The sequence below is a fragment of the Hyaena hyaena genome, unplaced genomic scaffold, assembly GCF_003009895.1.
Source record: "Hyaena hyaena isolate Hyena2069 unplaced genomic scaffold, ASM300989v1 scaffold_600, whole genome shotgun sequence".
In the NCBI taxonomy this organism is placed as follows: domain Eukaryota; kingdom Metazoa; phylum Chordata; class Mammalia; order Carnivora; family Hyaenidae; genus Hyaena; species Hyaena hyaena.
Window position 1 is genome coordinate 920,776 of NW_024081234.1, and position 22,078 is coordinate 942,853.

A 22,078-nucleotide genomic window follows, 5' to 3' on the forward strand; every position below is an offset into this window, starting at 1 on the left:
AGGCACACGATACAACGCAACTTCCAAACTTACCCCCCGCCTCACCAACGGATACGTTAACAACCTCAGTCTCTAACTCTATCATGTTACAGGAGGGGCTGATTAAAAACTACCTGCCACGGAATTCTCCATGGTCAGCCACGATAAGCTTTAGACTTCCACACCTGAGAAGCAACCCTCGCTCAATTTAATTCCAGACAACCGACAGAGTCCAGTCCCCAAGACTACGAAAATGGAAAAAGGGACCAGCCAGAGCCCCCTGCAGCCTGGACCCACTCCCCGCACCCCCCCCCCCCCCGCCGAGATGCCGCCTCCTGACCCGCCCCCTCCCTTCCTGCACCTCACCTCTTTCCGCAGAGCTGCCTGGTCCAGAGGGAGGTGACAGGTCGCCGTGTGGCAGGTGCCAGCCTCCGGAGGATCTCAGCGGCCAAGAAGGGACAGGGCACTGCCTGCTTTCAACACAGGACCGTGCACACGCTCCAGGATAAATCCAGCCAGCAGCTCAATGAATGGCCCCTGAAACGCTGGGAACGTATTGTCTTACTCTTGCATACAAGAGTCTCCTAGAAATGGGACAACCCTTGGAAATCTCTAACTCGACCGCCCTCGTTCTCCACCGGGGAGCCTGCAGCGGGGTGTGGAGCAGACGGCCCGCCGAGTTCAGAGGCAGAGCCGGGGTGAGATCCCAGCTTCCTACGTCCCAGGGCTCTCGCTGGCTTCCTCCTCCAGGAAGCACCTCACAAGCCGTCTCCTCTCCAGGTTTTCAAGCCGTGAAGCCTCCACCGCCGAATCAGGTATTTTCCATCTGACTTGGCTGCTTTTCTGAAACCTCCCAGAATTACTCACATTCGTGTTTCTGTCACAACGCAGCTGTATCTGTTCCTTCTCCGACTGTTATCACTAAGAGAACGCTTTTCAGTTGTAGGGCTGCCCTGACGGGGTCAAATGGCGGCGGCGGCGGGACACAGAGGCTCTGGTAGGGTGAGGGCTCCCTGTTTGCGACAGACTAACTTACTCTATTGCACTTCCTGGTTTTAGAACAATTTTGAATGTTTTGGAAATGTTTCTACTCTACGAAGAAAAGCACAAAAATTTAGAGATAACACAGACATACGGGGCATAAACAGATGACTGATTCACCAAGTACAACAGGAGCTTGGGGGGGCAGAGCGGGGAGGCCGGCAGACGGCTTCACTCGGCTCCGCCACTTCCTACCTGCACAGAAAGTCAGGACACGTTTGTCATTTGTTCCCCAGACACTGACGACTGCCGCCTGTCTGCCACGTGCTGTCGTGAGCAGAGCAAGACCCCAGCGCAGCACCCGCGCCCCCTGAGAGCGGCCCCTGGGCACAGCCACCCAAGCAGGCACAGCCCTGTGACGCCACCTGCCGCGGCCCTTGTGCCGTCAGTCACGCCACAGGCCGCCTGGGCGCCTGGTCTGGCCTCGCGGCTGGGACGCTGGCCCAAGGAGCCAGAGGCCTTCCCCTCCAGAGAGCGTCCGTCCACGATGACTCATGCAGAGAGCCTGTCACTGCGGGCAAGGGTGCCCGGGGGTGAGACCAGTTTCCCCTGGCACGGAGACAGGCACACAAGGGGCGGGGGTGGGGGGCTTCTTTACACTGCACCCCACTGGCTGAACTATAGAGAACACCGATATTCCAAAAGTCCCCAACTAAAACAATCAGATAACCAGAAACAACACAAACCAACAAGCAAGGAAGACATTTTAACAAGTAACTTTTTTTTAATGTTTATTTACTTTTTTTTTTAAATGTTTTATTTATTTCTAGGAGAGAGAGAGAGACAGCATGAGCAGGGGAAGGTCAGAGAGAGAGGGAGTCACAGACTGAAACAGGCCCCAGGCTCTGGGCTGGCAGTCAGCACAGAGCCCGACGCGGGGCTCGAACCCACGAACCGTGAGATCATGACCTAAGCGAAAGTCGGACGCTTAACCGACTAAGCCACCCAGGCGCCCCAAATGTTTATTTACTTTTGAGAGAGAGAGAGAGAGCATGAGTGGGGAGGGGCAGAGAGCGAGGGAGACAGAGTCTGAAGCAGGTTCCAGGCTCCGAACTGTCAGCGCAGAGCCTGACGCAGGGCTTAAACTCACGAACCACGAGACCATGACCTGAGCCGAAGTGGGACGCTTAACCGACTGAGCCTCCCAGGCACCCGTTGAACAGGAAACATTAAGCGAATGCAGCCGTGCTGATGGCGCTTGGGCAGAACTGGGCCCTGGCCTCGCCTGCCCGCCCAGGAGGGGGCGCTGTGAGGGCGCAGCACCAGCTAGCGGCCGCAGGCCGAGTAAGGCGCAAGGCAGCAGGCAAGTCCTGCTAGTGCTCTGCCGTGGCACCAAATTTGGTGAACAAAGGTACCAACTTCTAGTTAACTTAATGACACTTTTAGAAAGAAGTGAATTGTAGGGACGCCTGGGGGACTCAGTCAGTTAAGTGTTCGACTACAGCTCAGGTCATGATCTCACGGTTCATCGGTTCGAGCCCCGCGTCGGGCTCTGTCCTGACAGCTCAGAGCCTGGAGCTGTTTCGGAGTCTGTGTCTCCCTCCCTCTCTGCCTCTCTTTCTCTCTCTTTCTCTCTCACTCACTCAAAAAATAAGAATTAAAAAAATTTAGAGGTAAGTGAATTGTTTTAATAAAGAAAAATGCCATTTCCACATAGATCTTTCTGTGAGGATGCCCCAAGGCATGGTTAAACACCGTGAGCTAATAGGCAACTGGATCCTAAGTCCAAGGGCACGATTCCCCAGTTTCTTGGCCTGAGCACAAATCTATCTTTTATTTCCTACCTTCCTTTCCGAGGGCAGCGTGTCTCTTAGAAGTATCTCTGAGGTGAGTCGGTTCCCACGTGCAGAGGTCCTGCGTCCCCACAGCCCGTCTCACCTTCTCAAGGACTTGCCTCCTGCAATCACCCTTTTTCCGACATATTATAAATCTGTCCTTCTCTACTGGATGGCCCGTTAGCCCATAAACAACAAAATTATGTAACTCCCTCAAGCCCATGCTTCCCTCCAGCTTCCGCCACAACTCCGACCCTTTTTAACAAAGCTCCTCCGGAGAGTCCTCCACCTGTGACGTCCTCCGGGACCCCTCACAGTCTCCCGGACCACACACGGCTCTGCCACGGCCCTGGGCTCCAGGCCGGGAGACCCTCGGGGTTTCCTCCTTCAACAGACCCCTTTACACTGGGTACTGCTAGACCCTCCTCTTCCCCCTCTTCCCCCTCCCTCTCCCCTCCCTCCCCCCTTCCCTCCTCCCCTGCCCCCACCTCCCCCTCCTCCTCCCTCCTCCCCTTCCCCCTCCCTCTCCTCTTCCCTCCTCCCTCTCCCTCCCCCTCCTTCTTCCTCCTTTCCCTCCGCCTCCTCCCCCTCCTCCCTATCCCTCTCCCCCTCCTCCCTCACCTCCCCCTCCTCCTGTGCATCCCTTACCAGAAGCCCTCAGGCTCCATCCCTACCCTTCTGCTCATCTGTAGCTGTAGCCACTGCAAAGCCCATGGTTTCAAATACCAGCAACAGGCAAATGACTCCCAAATTCACATATTTGACCCCAATCTTGAGCCCAACTTTGAATTTCCACTAGTATGCAAACATCTCCACTTGGATGACTGGTTATAAAAACAAGTGAGGTACTGTTTTAGGCACTTTACATTAGCTCAGTTTACAGGCCCAACAACAGAGGATCAAGGTTGCCACTGCTCTTCCTAGTTCGTGGATCAGAGCACCGAGGCGGAGAGAGATGAAACAGCTTGCTCGAGATCACACATCTGAAATGTGACGGAACAGAGACCCGCCCGCACGCTCACGGGCCAGTGTGTGGGCGTCACTGCTGAGGAACTGTCTCCTGCAGAGTGTGAGGCCTCGCAGGACCAGTCCCCAGCTCCTGATCTCTGCCCCAGACTCCATCTCCTCGCCAGCGCCAGCCAGCCGCTCAGGCCAACAACGCAGGGATCATTCCAGGATGTTCCCTCTCAGGGCGCGTCTACTGGCAATCCTAGGGGCCGCCTACAGAACACGGCCCAGCGCCCCGGCTCGCAGACGTGCATGGGGCCCACCCGAGCAACTCTGAGACCCGAGGCGCCTAGTGGTGGTGTCCCACAGCGCTAGGACTCTTGTGGGGACGCTTTCCGGGCACACTCAAACTTGGGTTACTCTGGGAGCATGACAGCAGACAGGACAACACAGCCCACCAACAGGCCAGTCAACAGATCATGTAAGGAGCCGAAACCTCTCCTTAATACCTGCCAGTAAGATCAAGAAAGCATCTAAACTCACAGACTGGGTCTCAGACCCTTGGAAGACACCCCAGAGGGGTGCCTGGGGGCTCAGTCGGTTGAGTGTCCGACTTCAGCTCAGGTCATGATCTCACCGTCCATAGGTTAGAGCCTCGCGTCAGGCCCTGTGCTGATAGCTCAGAGCCTGGAGCTTGCTTCAGGCCCTCCCTCTTTCTCTCTGACCCCCACCCCCACAATCTCTGTGTGTGTGTATGTGTGTGTATCTCTCTCTCTAAAAATAAACATTAAAAAAAAGGAAGACCCCGCAGAGACAGCAGCGGTGAGGTCTCAGGGAATGCCAGCACAGAGAACAACGTGGAGGGCAGCGTGGCATCACGCCAATGCTCAAAGGATGGCTGGGAAGAATGAGACTCTAAACGGAAAGAAATTTTAGAATTACTTATTTTATTTCACTTCTATATTCCTTGTTTATGAAAGCACAACAGTTGGATTTTAAAAGTCTCTGCTTCAAGTCCAAGAGCACTCTCACCACCTAAGTGAGGCCTCGGTGGTACACAGGACACTTGCCGGCTAGGAGTGCAAGCCTGGAACACAACCTGCCAGAGCCGAGCTCAGTGCGTGCGCCCGGCCCACCGGGGCCCCCCCACGCCCCTGCTGGCGCTCCCTGCCTGCGGGAGGGGGCGCGGGGAGGCCCCTGCAGTCACAGGGCTCAGCCCACGCCTGCCTTTTCCACTCACGTGTGCCCTCGCTGGGCCCAGTTTCCCCCACATGTCACACGGGAGACTAACAGTGCCCACCTTCTGGATGAACGCGAAGTCAGCTAATACATGGAAGGTGCTTAGATCCCCTGGCAGGTCACGGGACCTAATAAACATTAGCTGCATAAGAGCCAGAGTGATGCTTTTATATTTTTTTTGAAGTTTATTTATTTAGTTTGAGAGAGAGAGGGAGAGGGAGAAAGAGAGAGAGAGACAAGCACGAGCAGGAGAGGGGCAGAGGGAGAGGGAGAGAATCCCAAGCAGGCTCCTCACCGCCGGCCCAGAGCTGCGGGTGGGCCAGGACTGCGGGGGGCTGTAAACCCACGAACTGTGAGACCATGACCTGTGAGTCAGATGTTTAACCAACTGAGTCACCCAGGCTCCGCGAAGTTTTTAAATAAAATTGGAATTAGGTTTTTCAGTTTCACACTGATTGACACTTTTTTTTTAATGTATGTTTATTTTTGAGAGAGAGAGAGAGAGAGAGGGAGGGAGGAGTAGGGGAGAGGCAGAAAGAGAGGGAGACACAGAAATGGAGGCAGGCTCTAGGCCCCGGGCTGACAGCACAGGGCCTAACACGAGGCTCGAATCCAGGACCGTGAGGTCATGACCTGAGCCGAAGTCAGACGTTTCACCTACTGAGCCACCCAGGTCCCCTGAGATTGACACTTTTTCTTAAACGAAATTTTTATAGGCTGGTAAGTGTGTACTTTCACCTATTAATCTCCAAAATCTTTTTTCTATCTCCTTAAATAATAGTCCTTGTTCCCAAGTATTTACATAGCTCATCACAGCATTCCAGGGACTAAAACTCCATTCTTAAATAAAACTTATGCCTAAGGGATTCTCATGACTAATAAAAATGATTAGTAGGTTTTGCTTGCACCCATGTATAAAAAACCTTCACTGCAGCACAATGTAGCAAATATGAAAAGCTATATTAAAACATACATACAACTGTGTCTGTATTTTGCTGCTGGGAGATACACAACCAAGGGGGTCACAGCAGGTGGAGGGGATGGGGTGGAGCGAGGTTTAAATCTCTGCGCTCTCTCCACACACTTTGTGCAACCCTCCATTTTTAAATCGACACTACAAACTGTAATGCTATACGTTTCGAAGTTTTCTAACTAAAGTCTTATATTTTATTTGTAAAAACCTACTGCTACAAAAGTGATCACTAACACTGCCAGCGCTTGAACTTTCTGAAGCTGCCTGCCCTGCTCAGCACTGTACGGCCCCAGCCTCTAACCGGGAGGGCCCAGCGCAGAGGGAGCTGCGGACTAAGTATGCGCCCACTGAATTCAGTCTGCTTTATTCATTCACCAGACAAATACAAGTTTAAGGAATTTTCTTATTCCAAAACTCTGAGAGCAACTGAAATGTTTTCAGGGCGTGTCAACTCACAAAGGAGCACATTAGCCTGCGAACCAAGAAGCTGTTTGCGGACGCCCTCAGCAAAGCCTCTCTTCGCCTCCCCACGCGGACTCCCTGGGCACACTGCTCCCCGAGGTGCGTGTGTCATCAGTTTCTCAGAGCTGGACCCGTTCTCTTTTCAGCACTGCCCCCTGCGGAAAGGCCTCCCGTTTGCCCTTCCAGCCACAGCTTCAAATCCTGCGGAAGAGGTAGCTGAATATGCTCAGTCTCGGGGCCCCTGAGATTCACAGACAAGGCGTTCTTTTCAAAGCCCTGAGTCCCCTGCCTCCACCCCCAGCAGGAGCAGATCTGCACCCAGCTTAGCGCGTCTAACCGAATATTGATCAGGCCCCTGTTGCCCTGTCCATTCGGAGACGACCCCCACCCCCGTCGACACAGGAGGAGGCAGCGAATTCCCCACCCAGGGAGGAGCAGCGCGGCCTTCTCCCTTCCCTCTGGGACACCCTGGGCGCGCAGAAGGTAGTCTCTGCCCCCAAAGGAAAGACGGTAATCAAAGCATTTCCTAGGAACTGCCCTAAGACAACCCCCTGTTGGAGAAAATGCAGCTCTGCGAGCACCTTTCAAAGGAGTAAAACAGCGATACATTTAAGAGAAAGCAAAAAGGACTAAACAAATACCCCTATTCCCAAGCTTACGGATCCATCCTCTTAATTAGGGCACTAAGTTAGAGCAGAGCAGCAAGGCGGGCATCAGGCCGCTGGTCCTTACACTGAAGAACGCGACGCTAACCATCATTTCATCCCCTTTAACGAGGGGACAGAAACGTCCTTCTCAGAAGTAACTACTCAACCTGCCGGCCAAAAACACGACTGCGAGCCGACCGCGGGAGGGCGGGACTCCGGCGCACGCGGGGACGGGGCACACGTCTCGGCACCCCAACACTTCCGCAGCGCCCACAGCCCGATGGGACGCTTCCATCCGACCGTCCGCAGGCCGGTAATGTTCCTGCCGCAGACCGAGCGCGGCAGAGCGCACCTCGCGCCCCCGGCGCCCCAGGTCGCTCCGGACCCCGGCGCGCGCCGCGGGAACTTCCCCGCCCCGGGCCGGCCGCGGCGCAGGGCTTCCCACGCGGACCCGGCGCCGTCCGGGGGGAGCCGTCTCCGGGGGGCGCAGGCTCAGCCCGAGGCACACCCTGCCCTCCCCGCAGCGCACGGACACGGTGCCCTCCAGGAGGGGACGCAGGGCCGGCGGCGCAGCCATCCCTCCCCGGGCGGACACTGCGCTCCTGGGAGGGGAGGGGGCGGTCCCTGGCGCAGTTTCTCCACCCCTGGGGCTCAGCTTCATTCCGGGGTGCAACGTCCCCTCCCAGGGACGCAGTGTCCCCTCCACTGGGGCGCAACCTTAACCTGGGGCGCAGCCGCCTGTCCCAGGGGCGCAGTCTCTCCTTCATCCCGGGCGCAGAGTCCCCTCCACCGGGGCGCAGCCTCATCGCGGGGCGCAGCCTCCTGTCCCAGGGGCGCAGCCTCCCCTTCATCCGGGGGCACCGCCTCATCCCGGGCGCAGTGTCCCCTCCACCGGTGCGCAGCCTTATCCCGGGGCGCAGCCTCATCGCGGGGCGCAGCCTCCTGTCCCAGGGGCGCAGTCTCCCTCCCCTTCCACCCGGGGCGCAGCCTACTCTCCCCGGGGCGCAGTCTCCCCCCGCAACACACACACACACCGGGCGCAGCTCCATTCTGGGGGCGCCGCCACCCCTTCATCCTGGGGTGCAGCCCCCCCCGCACGGACGCATCTTCAATCCGGGGCGCAGCACCCCCACCACCATGGGCGCATCTTCTTCCCGGCACAGCCTCCCCTTCATCCCAGGGCGCAGTCCACCCCCCACGGGCGCAGTTTCATCCCCGGGCGCAGCACCAACGCCCCCCCCCCCGCACGCGCGCAGCTTCACCGCGGAGCGCAACCCCCCCCCAAAACCACCACGGGCGCTTCTTCATCCCGGGGCGCGGTGCCCCCACCGGGCGCTGCCTCCCTCCCCCGCGGCGCAGAGCACCCCGCGCAGACGCGGCGCCCCGGGCAGGAGACGCGGGGCCGTCCCGGGCGCAGCCTCCCCGCCCCGGACGGCCCCTCCGGACACCGCCGCCGGGCAGCCCCTCGGCCCCGGGCCGCGGTCGGGCTTCACGGGGTCCCGCCCGAGGCGCACGCCCGGCCTGGCCTCACCACCTGCCCGGCGGCGCTTACATAAACGCGCTCCCGGCGGCGGTGCCCGGCCGCGGGGTCCGAGCCCCCGCCCTGGCCTCGCCTCGCCTCGCCTCGCCTCCCGCCGCCTCACCTCAGCCGCCGGCCGCTGCGCTCCGCTCCGCACGCCGCGCGGGGCTCGGGCCGCCGGGGCTCCGCTCGGCCGCCGGGGCTGCGGCGCGCGGGCTGTGGCCTGGCGCGGCCCCGAGCGCGGCCCCGAGCGCGTCGCGACCCGGCCGCCTCCGCCGCCGCCGCCGCCTCAGCCTCAGCCTCCGCCTCAGCCTCCGCCCTCCGCCCTCGGCCCTCGGCGCCGGCTCCGCCCTCCCCCCCGCCCCCGCCGCCGGGCGCGCGCACGCCCGGGGGGCGGTGCCGCGACGCAGGACGTGCGCGCGCCCGCGCGCCGCGCAGACCCTCCCGCCGCCTGCGGGCCGGCGGGCTGGCGGACGCGAGGGGCTCGGGACTCTCCGCGGGGCCGGGCCGTCCCGCGCCGGCCTGGGCGCCGGTTAGAAAGTGGGGTGCCGGCCCCCCCGGCCCCGGAGGTGGCTCCCCCGCCTCTGCGGAGGTCAGAAGCGGGTCCTCCGCATCACGTGAAAGTGGGGGTTCGGTTGGTTGGTTTGTGTGATAATAAAGGCATTTTAAAGCTCTGTTTATTTACAGTTTGTTCAGTGCAGTAAACTTACTCCTCTCTATGGACCCGCTTTTGTACGACTCTTCACACGATGCTGAGCACATGGAGAAACGAAGCGTTTCCAAGACCAGAGCAACCAAGTCAAGGCCGCGCTCTGCTCAGAGCAGAAAATAAACTAACGCTTCGTAAGGAAGCATCTAGTTCTTGGAGGCAGGTGCTGAGGCCAGGGCAGCGGGTGACTCCAGGAGACGGTGGCCAGAGCCGCGCGCCTGCGGCTTTTAACCTGGCTCTAGACCCCCGCAGAGGAGTGGCCTGGACCTCAGACGCCGAAGGCAAGTTCAGCTGCTGCTGCTCAGATGCAGACGTCAGGCATCGCCCAGGACGGGCCGCCTGTTTCCTCGGGCGTAAAATGGGTGAGAGAGACCGATGCCGGGGAAGAGCCCGGTCCAGAGCCTGGCGGATGGGAGGCACTCCATCAGCGTCCCTCCCGCGGTTGCCGCCGGAGGCCTGTGGCAGAACACGCCACCGCCCGGAAGCCCAGCGCCCTGGAGCGTAAGTCCCCCACATGGGACGGGGCTGCAGCAGGCCCTCTGATGGAAAGGAAAAACATGCCTTTGGGGCCAGCCCGCCGCCAGGCCAGCCCATCGCCCTGCCTGCGGGCCAAGTGCTAGGTACAGTGTCCAAAGGAGAGCTTGTTGACAACCAGGTATGAATCAAGACCCCTGGAATGCCCTCGGGGCTCCTTAATGAACAAGGGTGTGCACGAGTACTTGAGACCTAGTTCTGTGAAACAGACCACCCCCAAGACCAAGTGGAACGGCTCACGGTCCTGTGGCCAGCAGCTCGTCTCTGCTCCCTGGGGCGTGGAGCTGCACCCGCTCTTACGGGCCACCAGCGGGGACCACGAGAGGAACGAGGCCAAGGTGGTCAGGGTGGTCAAGGTGACTTCTCATGGCGGTGTGACTCCCATCAGCAGCAAGAGAACAGGCAAAGCTCAGCACACGGGACGTTTCCAGCCTAAAGTCCCGTTGGCCAAGCAAGCGAGAGGGTGTGAGGGGGGCTGCCCAGGGCATGGAGAAGAGACATGTGACCCCCTGGAGGCCACCTCTGCGCCATCTCCCCCAAGCATGGTCTTCCACAGGAAGGCACGCGGCCCCCCAGCATGAGCCGACCTCCAGCCCAGGATCGCTGACTGCCGTGCCAGCTCAGACGAGGGCTCTCCAGAGCCAGGCTTGGGGCACCATCCCTGACGTGGACGGATGGCACGCAGAACGGGCCTCTTTATGCTGATGTGGTGGAAAGCAGTCTCGGGCGCTAGAGCCAAGGCCTGGGACGGCCAGGGGTCGTGGAGCGCCAGTACACACCCCCCAGCGCCTGTGGGGTCCACTGCCTTGATAACGGGTGCCACCACCTCCGCGGGAAAGCCCTTCGGCCCCCGCTTACCATCAGTGCCGACACCTGGGTGCAGGGTCGTAGCTCGGCCTCCACACAGGCACTGGCAGGACCTGGCGGGCCCTTGGGGTGAGCGGCAGCCCGCAGGCCTGGCCCTGCCCTGCCCCCAAACACGCAGTCTGTTGTTCACCTCACTCATGTGAATTGTGAAAACGAAGTATCACTTTGATGTCCTGGAAAACAAACCTGATGCTCAAGTGCATGCGTGTGGGAATCCAGCCGCCCCCCCACATCTGCCCGGTGGCGGGGTGTTAGGTTTCATGTCAGCGTGTGAACCTGTCGGCTGCTATGGGAAGAGTCTATACAACACCAAAAAACGACCTTGACCACTTTTCCCTCCAGCTGCCATGGCCATGTAGCGGGATCCCACAAAGAGAATGAAGAATCATTCAGGGACCCCCAGGCACCCCTGGGATGGAAGAACAGGACTTGTGAGCTGGGACAGTGGCCTCGGGCAGACTCCGGAGGTGGGTGGGGTGGAGGCTGGGCTCAGGGACGGGGGTGGGGGGGAGAAGCGAGGGTCCAGACCACACTGGAGCTGCCGTGCCTTCATTCACATCCTGGGCTTCCAGAACAGTGTTCCCAGCGGAGGGAAATGTTCCAGGCCTACAGGTATAGAAGCGACTCGTTTGTCCAGGTCCCCAGCAGAGTGTCAGCAGCTGGAGGGATGAGCCACGTGACCTGTGCTCAGAGGGGCGCCACGGCTCTGAGCCACCGACTGGCCTGGCCTGCTGTCCTCCCTTCCTTCCTAGGCCTCGGGCCCACCGTGTCCCCTGCTCACACAAGGTGACCGTGTGACCCCAATACTGCCTCCCTGAGGGCGATGACATTCCTGATGGGTCCCGCTGAGTCTACGCCCTGGTCACAGTCACGGTTTATGCAGGCGGATGACCCACGTCCCTTGAGTGTGGATTTCCATCATTCAACTCCAAGGACACTTTTTTCTTGTTCTTTTGAAGCCTGCTCCACCGTGATCCCCGTGTCCAACCAAAAACGTGTCTGAGAAAATGTGTCTTTCTGTGTTTCCTTTAATTCTGCCCAGTGTGCTTGGGAGAGGACACCCACAGTACTTTTAGATTGTAGTCTAAGAGTAGCCTATTGATTTCCTGGTTCCTAAAAAAGTCAGGAAGATACGACTACTAATAAGAGCTAACCAGGACACCGTGATAGATTCATTTGAGGCAAAATTTTTTTGTCCTATGTTTATAAAAAGCATGTCACTGGAATGACAAGAGCCAGATGGTGCTCAGTCTTCGATCAGCTCTTCATGGGGGCAGGCGCTCTTCGTGGGGGCGGGCACCCGGCATGGAGTCTGCCTCCTCCTCTGGGTCCCCCAGCGACCCCCCCCGTGAGACCCCGTGGGGCAGGACCCAGAGTGGCCTCATTTGTACAGAGGAGCAGGCGCACCCCTCCCGTTTCCCAGCCCCAGGACCGAGCTGGAGTCCCCACTCCGTGTGACTTCACTTGGAAGGTGGGGCTGGCGTGGAGGCAAGCCCGAGTCTGTGCCGGGACCTGCCGTGTGGCAAGCCGGCGTGTCGAGGGTGGCCTCATCGCCTGCAGCGCCCGCGTGCGGGGGGAGCGAGCCCACAGCGAGAGTCCCCGGCGGGCGGGCGGGCGGGGACGGGGCATCAAGAATGGGCTCTCCGGTGCCTCGTGCCCTGCGTCACGCGGGCAGGTGAGCGCAGGCGAGTGAGACGGCGGACCTGCTGCTGGGCTGCGGCTCCAGCGGGGTCCAGACTGCTCCACGCACAGCCGCTGTGTGACTGCCGGCGAGTCTGGCCTCTCTGAGCCCGGGCTGCATCCGTGAAAGGAGGTGTGACTCTCCCCCGGCCCGCGGGCTGGCCCCACGCCCCCCGTGTTGAAAGGCTCCAGCGGCCAAGACCCCTGTGCGGCAGTGCAGTGTCGTGTGAGTGTCCGGCCCCGCTCCTGAGGCCCAGGACAGGCGTCACGCAGCCGTGGCCCTCGAGCTTTCAGGATGAGTGGGCTGGTGGGAAGGGTGCCGAGGCAGAGGGGACAGTGTGTCCGTTTGACATGAATTCAAAGAAGACAGGGCTTCTCCATCAGCCTGTCAATCAGGGGCGTCATCCCTGACGGGGCTGGGCCACTTAGACCATCCTCCCTGGACTGCCACCAAAATGGAACGTGGCCGGTGGCTAAACCAGAGGTGTGAAGGCCAGCGGCCAGCACACTAAGGCCCAGGGTCTGGTTTTGCACAATCTACATACAGAATGAACTGAACTTGTAGGAGGGATTGGGGGAAAGAAAGAATAGGAGACAGAGAGGTACGTGGCCCCCAATAGCCCAAATACCCCCCCAAAGCCTTAAATACTCACCATCCGGCTATTTATGGAAAAAGTGTGTGGACTCCTAGTCGAAGCCAAGCTTCACCCCTACACCGAGAGTTGCACCCCGCCCCGAGTGCACGTACCCTTGTGGGTGGGTGGGGAGAGAAATGCAAACCAAAACCAGGGTGCCATTAGTGTGGGTGTGGTGGGTCGTGGGGCTCCCAGCGCTGTCTGGCCTGAAGCTAACTGCCCCCCCACCCCCGGGGCGGGATGCTGATTGCTTCCGTCAGACGGGGGCCATGCAAGTGGCCATTCAGATGTCCTTGGAAACAGACTGGGTAAAACCTGGTGACAGATTGGGTGAAGGGGTGCGGGGGCGGAAGGCTCTGGCTAGCGTGTGCTGGAGGGCGATGGTGCTGCGCCCTGAGATGAGGGACAGCTGGGAAGAAGCCACCGGGGCCTTCTGTGCGGAGTTTGGGAGGTGTCTCAGATGTCCAAGTGGCTGGGTGCAGAGGAGAGGCCCATCCGTGCTGGGACACGCGCTTGAGACCACGAGAGCAGAAGTGATTGCCCGGGGAGGGGCCAGAGAAGAGGCGAGTGTGGGCAGACCCGACGGACAGCAGGGGCGCCGCGGGGCAGGAGGGGCAGAGGAGGGCGCAGGGAGCCCACTGGGGAGCGTCCCCAGAAGGAAAGGAAAGTCAGTAAGATGGTGAGCCCGAACCAAGTGAGGGATCCACAGAGGTTGTGGTGACTTTGGAGAGTTCAGAGGGGTGCTGGGGACAGAAACGAGCGGCTAGGAGAGGGCGCTCTCCACCTCGTGAGGAAGCTCCAGAACCTAACGAGAATGACAGTGAGGAAGCAATGGACCAGCCCCATTCGTAAACTGAATCTATAACCGCAAGACCCGAAACAAACACCCAGCAAGCCCGAATCCCGGCCTGTGTAGAATGAGAACAGGAACAGTATAACCAACTGGGCTCAGCCAGGAATACAACTTTGACTTAACACTTAAAAATCTATTACACGAGGGGCAACTGGGTTGAGCATCGGACTTTCAGTTTCGGCTCAGGTCAGGATCCCAGGGTTGTGGGATCAAGACCCACAATCCCTGCCTCAGGCTCCAAGCTAAGCATGGACGTTGCTTGGCATTCTCCCTCCCTCTCTCTCTCTCTCTCCCTTCCTCCCCCACTCACATTCTCACACACTCTCACTGACAAAATAAATATCTTATGTTTTTATTTATTTTTGAGAGAGAGACAGAGAGACAGAGACAGAGTGTGAGCAGGGGAGGGTCAGAGAGAGAGGGAGACACAGAATCCCAAGCAGGCTCCAGACTCTGAGCCGTCAGCACAGAGCCCGACGTATGAACTCATGAACCGTGAGATCCTGACCCAAGCCGAAGTCAGACGTTTATCTAACTGAGCTACCTCAGTGCCCCAAAATATATTTTTTAAAAATCTATTATGAGAGTCCCCACCAGGAGATCAGGGAAGGCTTCCAGTAACACCCAGCGTCTCTCACGGTTAGAAACGCAAGCTCTTAGAAACTAGGAGTAATGAAGTTCCTTAACCTGATGAAAGGTGCCTAAAAGCACCTCAAACATGCATCAAACACATGGCAAAGTGTGAGAAACATTCTTCTCAAATCAGGAACTTTCCACCGTGAGCATCGTGAGAGAGCCCAGACAAAGGAGCCGGACGCAGCGATGCGGGAGGTGCACAGGGACCGGGAAGGGACAGAGAAAACAGTCACCGGTGAATGATGACACATGCAGAAAATGAAAATAATCTGCAGCTAAATTATTAGATTTAATAAAACCTAGCAAGATTACTGAGTATAAAGCTAACACACACACACACGCACACACACGCACACACGTGCACGCACACACACACACACACACACACACAATTTCTCTGCATCAGCAACAAACAATGTGTAATTTAGAAAAATGAGCCTATTTACAGCTGCACACAAAAATATGAGTTAAAAATAAACCTGACAATGGGGCGCCTGGGTGGCTTAGTTGGTTAAAGGTCCGACTTTGTCTCAGGTCATGATTTCACAGTTCATGGATTCGAGCCCCGCGTCGGGCTCTGTGCTGACAGCTCGGAGCCTGGAGCTGCTTCAGGTTCTGTGTCTCCCTCTCTCTCTGCCCCTCCCCCACTCATGCTCTGTCTCTCGAAAAATGAATAAACATTAAAAAATAAAATAAAATAAATCTAACAGAAGAGGTGTGCTATCTTTAGGGAGAAAAAGTATTTGTAAAAAGTTATTAAAGAGCCAGTGAATGTAGAGACTGTACTGGGTAAGAGGCCCCCAGGGTTATGAAGATGTCCCCTCCCCCACACATCACCTGTAGAGTTGTGGAATTCTATAAATATTCCAACAGGGATTTTTATGCGACTTGACTGATTCTAAAATATACAACAGGAAGGCAAAGGCGCTAGAGGAGTCAAGACACTCCTAAAGACGATGGAGGTAGGGATTTGCTCCAGCAAATATGGCGGCTGCAGTGACAGTAAGTGAAGCCATCTGTTATTGGCTCAGGGACGGACAAAGTGACCGAGGGAACAGAGCAGTGACAGCGAGTCCAGGAACAGGCTCCCTGCGGTTTCTGTGTATGACGGGAGAGGCAGCGCCGGTCAGGGGCGTGGAAAAGACTCAGCAGATGATGCTGGGACATTTGCTTGTCCATTTGGGAAAAAAGTGGATTTAGGTCTATATGTACACCCTACACAAAACTCAGATCCAGAAAAATTAAGGGACTAAACTTTTAAAACAGAGGCAAATATCTTATGACCTTCGGAAATGAAGACTGCCTTAAGCACTTATGAAAAGTGTTAGTCATAAAAGTTAAGACGGATAAATTTGGCCATACTAAAATTAAGAATGTTCATCAAAAGATGCAATAAAGTAAAAAGATGCAGCCAGCAGGCAGATGTTTGCAGTGCGTGTACGCTGTCAGAGGATTTGCATCCAGGACATATGATATATAAGAAAACACAAGCGACTTAAAGTGGACGGAAGGCGTGAACAGAAGCAAAAGCCTGTGGCCAAGACGCACATGAGAAGCTGTTCAGCTTTATCACCGGCGAGGAAAGTCAGATTCAGATCACATATTACACCCACCATATTGGCAGCAGCTTGAGAAACTAAGACATCAGGTATTGGGGAGGATGCCCATCAGATCACCGGGATTCTTGAACTTTCCCAGGAGGAGTGTAGTTGGCAACCACTTCGGAAAAGACTCATCTCATCAGAATGAACATGCATGCACCCCACTAGCCAGCGATCTCGGTCCCGAGTCCGTACCCAGGACCGATCCCTCCACACAGGGTTAGGAGACAGGACTCAGGACATGCATGACAGCCACGCCCACAATATCCAACTACTCATTTACTGGGAACGATGAAATCCATCAGGGTCAATCCACACACTGTGTACACGTCCTCAGGGTGCAACACAGCTGCTCAGGGGCTCAGCTACAGCAACACCCGTATGGGTGAATCTTGCAAGTAAAATGCTCCCTGAAGAACGTGCAATCTTATACTGCGTGAAGACACGTGGGGCTAAGCATGAGAGGGCTTGGTGCGTGCGCACGTGCACAACCCCCCCACACACACACACAATACATTTGTGTGCATACCTACTGACTGTGTCTACATGTACAACTTATTATGTGCACACGTGCAGGTATCCACAAACACGTGCACACTGTGTACACAGGACGCATTTCCCGGCAAGCCAGTGATGAGCACAAGGCTTCAGGTGGAGACCACCTCCAGCAGGAAGACCACCAGGAGCAGCTTCTGGGCAGAGCATGAAGATGAAGGTTACCGGAAACGGTCTCGGTCTGGGGTGTGTCATGAGCCGTGAGGGGTCGTGTGTGATGCCTTATAGCTTACGTGTATTTTACACCTAACCTTTTGGTAAGTCAAGTAGCATAGTAAGTATATTTTAAATGCAACTTTTAAAGAAAGAAGACGGGTGGTCAAGAAAGGGGAATCGAGCAGGAAGAAGTCCCTCGCCCAGAATCAAGATTGATGAAGCGGCAGCCTTGGCACGAGAACTCCTAAGCAGTGTGCGCGGGGGTGCGGTGGGAGTGGAAGGAGAGAAGGATACACCAATTTGGAATTTTCGTGCACAGAGTTGCACAGCCCCTCGGAACCCGCGGTGCCTCTGCATCGTGACCTAAAGAAGCTCCAGTCTCCCAGGAGACGTGTCCCGGCGGCGTTCCCGGCATCGGAACCTCGGCAGACGCGGGGCGCTCTCCACAGACGCGGGGGTTTGGTGAGGGGACAGTTAGCAAGGACAGGGCAGCGGGTTCTCGGTTGGGGGTGGTAATGACAGCGCGCACGGTTACACAAAGCGAGCTACTTTGTAAACCGTAAAGGACTCTCGCCATTAGGAGTTCGTTCTGCCAAACACCTCAAATCCTTTGTGTGACCTGATGAGTATGAATAAACATAGAACCAAACAAAACCAGCAGCCTCACCAACGTCTGCTGAGTGGTGGTAGATTTTTTTAATAAATCAGATTCAAAACCAGTGTGGCCGCTGGCAACACACTACTCTAAAATAAAGGACCAGAACCAGTAAAGGGGGCTTTTCTTTTTTGTTTTTGCCGAGTTCTCTCTTAATTATTATGTTAGTGGTCTTTCTGGAGAAACGGAAAGGCGGTGAGGAGCTGAAGCTGGATAAGAGAGTGAGGAGCGGGTGGAGACGGGAGGCCTCCGCCCCCTCCTCCCGGCTTCCAGGCACCCTTCCAGAGCGGGCTGGAGGCTGGACACGCACCTCATCAAAGTCTGGCTAATGACAAATTAGATGGCTCTGGGGTTATTTAAAGCCTTCCCTGGGGGGGACTCCACTACCATACAGTCCAGCTAGAATTTAGTTTTAAACTTAAGAATTCCCGAGGCTCCAGCCCACTGTCACATGAGGTACTCAGGAATGCAGCTGCTCTGAATGGGTCCCTAAAGGGACCCCATACGCATATTGCTAAACATTTCTGCGGAGGCACAATATATGCACTGAAAAGGACCCAGATGGGAAGCGCGAGGCCTAATGAATTAACCCACGGTGGACACGCCTGTGAAGTCTCCACCTGGGGCAAAAAGTAGACCGTGACCACCACCCAGAGCCCCTCCCCCATCTCTGCCCCTTCCGGGCTCTGGAGGGTGACATCCAGCACCGTCGATTGGTCATGTGTATGTTTGCTTGGCGCCCGTGGGATGCTGTGATACTGCACTCGCAGTATTTGCTTCCTTGGCTCAATAGCGGGTTTGTGAGAGCCATTGCGCTGTGTCTTGCGGCGCTAACTAAGGTAGTTTTGCTGCCGTACAGTGTCCAGGGCATTAACATTCTCAATGTGTTCACTCCTCCTACTGTCGATGGGATTTCGGTTGTTCCCTATTTTTTGCCGTATGAATGATGCTTCAGTGAACACCGTCCGGCACACCTTTCAGGATTCACACATACACGCTTCTACCGCGTGTAAACCAAATCACAGGGGACACATATGCCCCGCTTCAACCAATTTTCCGAGGTGTTCACCCACTTTCTGTCCCCCAGCGGTATGGGAGCCTCCCAGTCGCTCCTTGTTTTCACCACCCCTTGGTGGTGGCGGTCTTTCTCATTTGGGCCACTCAGGAAGGCGTGATGGCAGCTCCCTGCGGTTTCACCAATGACTGCGAGGTCGGTGTCTGCGGCCATGGTTATTGGCCTGCGTGTGTCCTTTCTGATGAAGGAACTGCTCAGGCTTCTTCCTATTTATTTCTAGAAATTCTTTCTATATTGTGAACACAAACTATCTGGTCAGTTGAGTGCAGATAGCTTCTCCTGCTAAGCAGCTGGCCTTTCCATAATCCTAAAGGTGCAAACAGCTCTTAATTTCAGTGCGATCCAATTTATCAACATTCCCCTGTGGTTACTGTTTACAAAGCCCTGGCTTTGTTATGAAGATACGCGCCTGTCACCTTCTCCAGGGTGATTTCCAAATTTAGAGCAACTGTCCACCGGGAAGTCTTTGTCTGCGTGGTGTGAGGTAGGGGTGCAGATTCACTTGTCATCATCGCGCACATTGGAATCCAGTTGGCCCCATGGTGCTTTATTTTCACACTGGACTCACTATTTTGTTAAGTGCTGTAACTTTTCCTGCAGAAATACTTACTGTCTCAATCACTGAAGTTTTATCTGAAGTCCTGCTATCTGACAGAGTCCTTTTCCAGTTTCGTTCTTCTTCAGAACTTGCTGGCTCTCCGCGCTGTGGGTTGAGGGGCCTGGCGGAGGGCGGGATGGGCAGGGAGCTGCCTGCCTGCTCAGCAAGCTGTTGCCTTCCGAAGAACTTCCAGTCTGACGCACGGAAAGTACTGAAACGCGATGTGGGTCCTTATGCCAGTCGGGCAGAGCACGGCAAGGCGGGGAGGGTGTTTATGCCCCCACACCCCACACCACTTCCTGCAGCAACCCCTCTACTCTGTCCCCCTGAGAGCCCTCGTCCTGGTGGGCTGGCCACCCCCCCCCCCCAGCTCTCTCCTAAAGGCCCAAACTTCCTCCTGCCCAGCCGCCTTCTACGTCTATTGTTCCCTCCTCCGGGAGGCCCTGTCCTGGCTTTGTCCTTGTGACCGAATGAAGCCCATCTCAGTCTTTGCATTTTCCCTGTTTCCCCGATGGCTCAATGGGGTCCGGCGAGCAGATTGAGGGCAGAAGGAGAACTCTGACTATTCCCTCAAGTACCCCCATCACCTGCTACAACTGCATGAATCGAGTGAGTCTTCTGCCTAGTGTGGCCTCCAGACCCGCAAGGTCACCGTCCCCTGGCTGCCCCGCACGGATGCACACCCAGGACCCCAGGACCTGCAGGGCGGCCCTGGAGCCCATTTTCAGCAGGGAGCGAGAGGGGCCGGGCACCTGTGGGCGAGGTGATGTTTGCTGTCGTGGGCTGGTTGGCCAAAGCCCCTGTTCTCCACCTTCTCTTCGTCAAAGACCCAGAGACAGACTCGGCAAGGCCCCCTGCCCAGACGGGGAGCCCTGGGATGTGCCTGATTTTCATGGCGGAACTTTCTGGAGAGATGGTGCCTGAGCCAACACCCTGCAGCCTGTGTCTCCGCAGCAGGCGTGCCAGCGGCTCCCGGGGCTCCGCCATGCCCAGCACCCCTCTGGCCCTCTCTGCCCTGCCCTCACCCACAGTCTTACCGGGCGCCAAGCGGTGGAAGGAACACGAAAACTTGTGCGCGAGCGCAGGCCGCCCCCTCCAGCTGGCCAGCGTCCTGTCTGCCCGCGGCCTATTCTCACAACCTGGCGCCCGCCTGGGTCCCCGGGTCCGGAGCGAGAAGGCCAGCGAGAGAACAGGCCGCCCCGGGGCCTCCGCGGCCTTGATGTCCTCCCCTAAATGGTAAGTCATGTATCATCCACGTAGATAGACTAACTCATGTCGTAACAAAGTGTGTACACACAGTGTATGAACTCAACATACCAAACACCCCAGGAAGCACCCGCTCAGACTCAAGTCACGGTGTCTGCAGTGAGGTATCTGCACCCAGACCCTGCGGCCAGGGGCACACAGCCCGACCCGTGCTCTAGCACAACCTACGTCCTAGAGGGAAGATGTGTCCCCCGTCCAGTGCCCCCACCATGCACCCTTGTGACCCTGTCACTAGTTAGTAACTCACGAGTCTCTTCTCAGGGAGAAGGGTCACGTGACAAAAAGTCTCAGGACGGGACCTCAAAGCTGTCACTGTCACCGTGGAGGACAGAGGCAAGGAGTGCCCGCTGGGAGTGGGGCAGGACACCCACAGCCCCACGCGCACCCCTCCCCCTCCCGGGGCATCAGAGGGGGTCCGGCAGGGGAGGAGAGCGGCCCGGCCGCGCCAGGGCAGGCCCGCGACAGATCCCAGACGGCCTCCCGTCCGGCTGGTCCGCAGCCTCGTGGCGGCACAGACACGCATTCCAGAAAGATGAGCGAGCATCTGCAGCCTATGCGGATGCCTTTGAATTGCATACATGTATAAGCCCACCTATTTTTGCTTTCTAGAATTCCATTGCTATTTTTGGTAGGATAGAAAAGCTTTGACTATTTCCCAAAATGGAAAAACACATTTTTTTTCCCTGACTGTCTTATAATATCTCAGTTGCCCATTAAGTAAGTGCATGCGGGCTGTACGGGTGTTTGGTGAGCCCCTTTCCGGCTCCCCGAGCAGTAGCTGGCTGTGTGCACCGCACACGGCTTTCCCAGGCTCTACTTTTATCTCACTCGGGTTTTTATGCTCAGCGTTTAACACATATGGCGATAGGTGGGCTTGGATGAGGGTGTCAGACATGCCCACCCTCCGTGGCGGGACCCCAGGCCTGTCCCCGGGGGGAGGGGGAGGGGGCAGGCTGCCTGTCTCTCACTGCACTGCCCTCAAGATGTGCGTGGGCGCCACCACCCCCCCCCACCACTATCTCGGGAAGACCGCGGCCGCCATCGTGCTGGTGGGCTGGACCAGCTTGGCTCACCCACGCCAGCGCGCCAGCCTCTTCACGGCCAGTTGATTGGCAGGAGAATCTGAGTGGAGGCATTAAAAACGTTTCTAGAAGTTAGCAGGAGCACCCAGGTGGCTCAGTCGGTGAAGCGTCTGATTCTCGGTTTCGGCTCAGGTCATGATCTCATTGTTTTGTGAGTTCAAGCCCCGCATCGGGCTCTGTGCTGACAGTGTGGAGCCTGCTTGGGATTCTCTCCCTCCCTCTCTCTCTGCCCCTCCCCTGCTCACGTCCTCTCTCTTTCTCACAAAATAAATAAATGCTTAAAAAAGAAAGTAATAGAAAGTTGTTAACACATTTGTTAAAACAGCAATTACTCTATGAGCACCCAAAAGAGCTTGCAGGAAGTTTACCAAAAAACTCTAGCCCTGCGTCCGTCTCTGGTCTGGGTGTCAGGAAGCTCTGGTGGGCACCCTGCCCCCAGCCTCCGCGGTGCCCTTGCTAATTAACCCACTGCGCTGACAGACCACCTCCACGCTGCACAGCAGGCTGACTCGTGACACATTTACACTGTCACCAGACCCCAGTCACACTACAGCAACCACGGCCCCCAGACAGCCAGCCCCCTTTAGGTCAAC

General features: G+C 56.9%; 1 protein-coding gene across 3 annotated transcripts in view; it reads right to left on the reverse strand.

Moving 5' to 3' along the window:
- The window catches only part of ADARB1 (adenosine deaminase RNA specific B1), a 129,437-nt gene extending 120,668 nt beyond the window's left edge, over positions 1-8,769 (reverse strand). For all 3 annotated transcript variants that reach the window (XM_039257110.1, XM_039257109.1, XM_039257111.1), the window contains exon 1: positions 8,708-8,769. The gene's annotated coding sequence lies outside the window, so the exon portion shown is untranslated. The remainder of the gene's footprint in view (positions 1-8,707) is intronic.
- Between the last annotated feature and the right edge of the window lie 13,309 nt (positions 8,770-22,078).